The 5,101-nt window shown below is 41.5% G+C and overlaps 1 long non-coding RNA gene across 1 annotated transcript; it reads right to left on the reverse strand.

Moving 5' to 3' along the window:
• Positions 1 to 478: 478 nt before the first annotated feature.
• LOC139434914 (uncharacterized) lies at positions 479 to 1,655 on the reverse strand. The gene is made up of 3 exons (XR_011644206.1): positions 1,604 to 1,655; positions 837 to 989; positions 479 to 680 (listed from the first exon to the last, which is right to left on the reverse strand). It is a non-coding gene; the product is annotated as an uncharacterized lncRNA (long non-coding RNA).
• Positions 1,656 to 5,101: the final 3,446 nt, after the last annotated feature.

Genomic DNA, 5,101 nt, shown 5'->3' on the forward strand with positions numbered 1-5,101 from the left:
AAAAAAAGTAACTATTTACAGTAAAAAAAACAATGAACTCAATTGCTCAACTATTGTTCGTAAAAAGACTCCTGCCAAGCTGAGCTACTGCTGGAGGACAGCATGTCTGATGGCCCTGTAGGTGTTGATTGGGCGCGTGGGGGTTGGGGTACACTTGGCCGAAAGGCTACTGGCCTGGAGGTGTGAATGGAATGTTGAGTGGCGGGGGGATGGTCAATGGGCTGCCAATGTTGCTGGTGTTGGGTGTCTCTTTCCAAGTTGTGGAAGGTGTTTAAAATAGAGATTTTTGCCTGATGTTTTCTGTCTTTGTCCAGTCTTTGCAACATGGGCACAAGACTGAGAGCAAAGTAGTATGACTCCTCTAATTCTGAGTCTGGCATGTGTGGTGCAGTTGGAGGTTCCTGCAGTAGAGATATCAGCTGCTCTCCAAGGTCTGTGCTCTGGGCCTCCTCCTTGTGTCCCGTGTGTCCCGCTGGGCCGCTGCTGGTGTGGAAATGGGATCCCTGGGGCTACGGGACCTAGAGGGCCTTTGCCTCTCTGCAGAGGTTGTGGGTACCAGAGGTGGTGGGGCTGGAGATCCACATGCTGTCCTGGCATGTTCCTCTGTTTCCAATGACAGGGGTGTAGATGCTCTCTCCATGTCTTCTACAGGGGAAGGATTGCTCAAGCTGCTTTTTGAACTATATGAAAAGAAACAACATGAAAACAATTAAAACCTTTTTTCTGGGGATTAATTTATGCAATAGGAACATATTTAGGTAATTTAAAATAAAGTCTTTCATACCCTTTGCAATACATCATCACAAATTACAAAATTAAAATATGTGCATACATACCTCCTTTGCTGTACATAGGGCAAAAGGAAGGACATTATGTCTGTATACTTCCAGCCCTTTTGCGTGCCGCCTGCAGATCCACTTGGGAGAGATTTCTTCCTGTTTTTAACAAAAGCATCCCAAAGTGACTTCCATCGTGCCTTGCCTTGTCGACTGAAACAAAGAATAGATTCAGATTAATAACATGATTTCACATATTTTTCTTTGCTTTTTTTACCCTTCAGATACTTGGCTTCCAGGGACTCATTGGTCAGCCTAGCATTCAGCTATAGCCTAGGATGCGCTACTGTGTATGTAATACAATTTATAATAAATGGTTTTGTCTGACAAATGACTGCCAAATTATTCTTGTCTGTCCTCACAATTTATCTGACTATAAATGCAAGATTTTCCACCACAGCATACTGTATTTAAACATTATTGAGAGTATTTTGGGTAGTTGTTATAACACATGAATAAAAACAAACTATAATACAAAAATATAATATCATTATAAAGAGTTAAACACAACTGTATTGATCCCTGGGCGAAATTCACAAGATAAAGTATAGTTAAAAAACCAATATTTATAAAAATATAAATACAAAATAATAATAATATAATCATATTATAATCTTGATATAGGAAATAAGATCTTACTTTATTGTGAAATGCAAGTTTACTGAACAGTTTTTTAACGACTTTCACAAGATGTGAAACTACTGAATGGCTCTGTACTGTACCTACAAGTATTAATTAACTTTAAAACATTAATATGTAGTTGTTACCTTCCACTCCACAAACTGCAGCGACTAAAAACCAGGCCTTGTCCTTTCTGATGTTGTCCTCGTAGTAAGTATTGGTTACATCGTATACAATGGTGTGTTTCTCCACTTCCATTATGAACACCTCGTCGTCCATTGTGCGCATCGTAGTGGAGGTGTTGTGATGAAGGAGGGGGGTCTGCTAAATTAGTAAAAATGCGGGCTGGGCCCGGATGCTCACCTTTCCACTTCCTGCGAGGGGGGGGCTGCCTGTCCGACCTTACGGCTGCGCCGCGGCAAAAATAGGATTCATCCTAATTTTAGAGAAGCGCTGCGCCGAGCCGCTTCTGGGACGCGTCTGAGCCGTAACGCGGCGCGTGTGGTGGAACAGCACCCATTGACTAGAGTGGCCGCGATCCTTACGACCGCCGCGGCGCGGCCGTAACGCGGCGCAGACGCTCCTGGTGCGTTTAGGGGGTTAGCCAGTTAAACGTTGTGCTGTTGTTGGCTGCAAGACTCGGGACAGGGGACTGCATGCAATGCCATCAGTGTAACAATAAATGAATCTGTGGCTAGACTTCATTTACAAGGGACATGTGCCAGAAGACCACGTAAGATTTCTGTTTGTGTGTTCCAAACATTTTACCACGGACATGTTTATTAACTTCTCTCAAGTCCAACACTGATATGCCTCCAAACTAATGCTAAACCCGGGATCAATACCAACCATCCGGGACCAGGCCAGTGAGGACACATCCAATTTTGAAGCTGTAAGTTTTTATTTAGCGGTGTTTATCCTGATAAAGCTATCTCTAGCTTGTAGCATGTAGCTTCGCCGCATCAATGTCGCCTCAAACCCAAATAGTAATCGGTTAGGTGTTTATATATTTTTGTAGCATTTTATTTTGTACGCTCCGCAGTCTTTGCTTTGTCATTTGAATTATCAGGCATTTGCTAACATGTTCAGACATACTGCCGTAATGGCGATCTGTGTGAAGGCTGTAAAGCCACGCCCTAGGCGATAACACAAGTATTTATTCTCCTATTTATTAGTATTTTGTATCCTCTACAATCATATTGAGTAAGTTATAATAACAACCGTAATCTTCTGTAGGCAAGTGCCGTTTTTTCCAGCGTTATATGTAAACGCTTTTGTGATTGTAGTCTGTAAGAACGATCAGATATCATCGATCTGTAAGCTAAGCTACGCTAATGAGACATGCCGTGTTTTGCAGCGTTATATGTAAAAGCTTTTGTGTGTTTACTTGTTTGCGCACATGAATATAAATGGGGGTGTGTTAGGATACAACACTGTATGTATGCGAGGGGACACACACACCACGAGTAAAACTGAGCTAAAGCCCCGTCGGTCTGTTGTTGTTGACAAGGCCTTACCTCTAGCAACAGGCTAATTAGTGGCTAGCACTCATTACAGTCAGTCTACTGAGCTCAGCCCCTCTCCAACACATCACCTGCATTGAGTCAGAAACACAGCATGCACGTTACGGTTCAAAACTAACTCCGATTGGAAAAGGCTAAGCAAAGAGCTTTGCTAAGAAGTTTCAGTTTTTTACATGCATATACTAATCTAAACCACATTTTTTGTTGTGCTTTTTTTTTTACCATTGCACAGCCCTACGTGGCCAACTTGATGGACCTCATCTTCGACCAAGTCTTTGCGGACCCTGCACCATTATGAGCGACCTGACAGGGAGGAGGTCATCGCCGGGTATGCTACACGGTTCAATTTGGCTGCTGTCTGAACCCAACATCGACATTTCACGGATCAGGAAACTCCCTGCGTATCCTGAGGACAACGCACGCTGGAATCACCACTCTGATCCTGCGTCCAAGGAAGCCCCAGCACCAGCTCACAAAGCTTCTGTAAAACTATTTAGTGTCATTTATACAAAATACAAGTAGGCTACATTTAGTTTTTTTGTATGGGTTTTTTTAACCGTTGATTTTGAAAATAAAGTTCCGAGTTGATATCAAAATGTGTCGTGATTATTCATGTTTGGATGGGTAAAGAATATTCTGATTTCAAAAGCATAAGGTTGTGTGTGTGTGGACCTTTTTGTCGTACACATGGGTGTGTTATGCCATTGCTGTGTAGTATATAATAGTACAATGACAGAATGAAAGATTGCATAAAGCCATATACACCGGTATTTATTTCCATGAACAATATTAGCATTCGTTTTACAATTTCAGTCAAAACAAACAAACCACTCACTGCTCTATTTGTCTCAACTGTAGTCCACCATGTTCAGCTCTGTAAATATGCAACGCATTCTGCAGGGAGAACACATTTAGGCACACAGGCTCCAATACAGGTTACAGAGTCCTCAAGTTACTGCATCCGTCTTGACACATTGTGATAAACATATATTGAATGACATGTGAAAAATGTATTTAAACAGACAACTTAGTAAAGCTATCAAAAATGTTACCTGTGGTATCCATGCAGCACACGTTCTCCGTTCAGAAGGCATCGTGGCGCAATTTGCACAAAGAAGTAAATAACTGAGCTTTTAAAAACACATGAAAGTACACACATTGCTGACAACTGAGGTGTTGTTGGAGTTATACTTTTTATCATCCTAAGTTATTCAACTTTCTAACGGTTGTTGCACGATGTTGGAAGAAAAGGACTGTAAACTATTAAACGCAATGAGGCCATTGTATATATGCTGAAAATATGAATGTCTCCCTTTATAAATATATATATATATCGCTGTTTTTGCGTTACAAACTGTACACATTGCATTCTTGCTAATTAGCCAACATATGAACGGAATAAGGAGCAAGCATCGTAACAGAGTAAAATAAATAGGGACAACAGCTTGTCAGCTAACCATTCAGAAACGTCCTGCTGCAACCGAGATTTTTGCACCTCCACCAAAACCTCCGCTGCTTCAGGGTCAGTTTCTGGATCAAATTGATAGTATGCTTGAACACATGCATTGCTCTGAGATGACATGTTTATTCGACACTCGTAATCACAGCAAGCATGGTAACGTGACTCTCGCCGGCTCATGCCTGCTCTTCTGCAGGGGGGCGTGGTCAGCTGCTGCTCAGAATTTTCAAAGACGGGCTTGGAATAGAGCGAAAATGAGCGAAACGAGGCATGTCTAAAAAATGATCTGTTTGGTATTTTGAAAAATAAAATGTATAAATATACCTTATATAGGTATGGTCATACACTATATCATTTAAATATAGCATGATAGGTCTCCTTTAAAGGAGGTTTTTATATCATTGATTGAGTTAATCTCCTTGCTGATTCTGCACACACGTCCAGTGTATGTATGCAAAGAGGATTCATTACATGTAAATAACATACTAGGAAAGACTGTGGTGTCCCTGGATAGCATAGCGTTAATATCAATCAGAATGGTTCCTCCAAATAGACTGCAGGAAAATGCCTTGTTCACCCACAGCAGATCTCCAAAGGGGCTCTGGAATAAGGCTTTAATGGATCAGTCTTTCTTCCACTTTTAGACCGTGTTGAGGAGAAGG

Source organism: Pseudochaenichthys georgianus, chromosome 12, assembly GCF_902827115.2.
Source record: "Pseudochaenichthys georgianus chromosome 12, fPseGeo1.2, whole genome shotgun sequence".
Taxonomy (NCBI): domain Eukaryota; kingdom Metazoa; phylum Chordata; class Actinopteri; order Perciformes; family Channichthyidae; genus Pseudochaenichthys; species Pseudochaenichthys georgianus.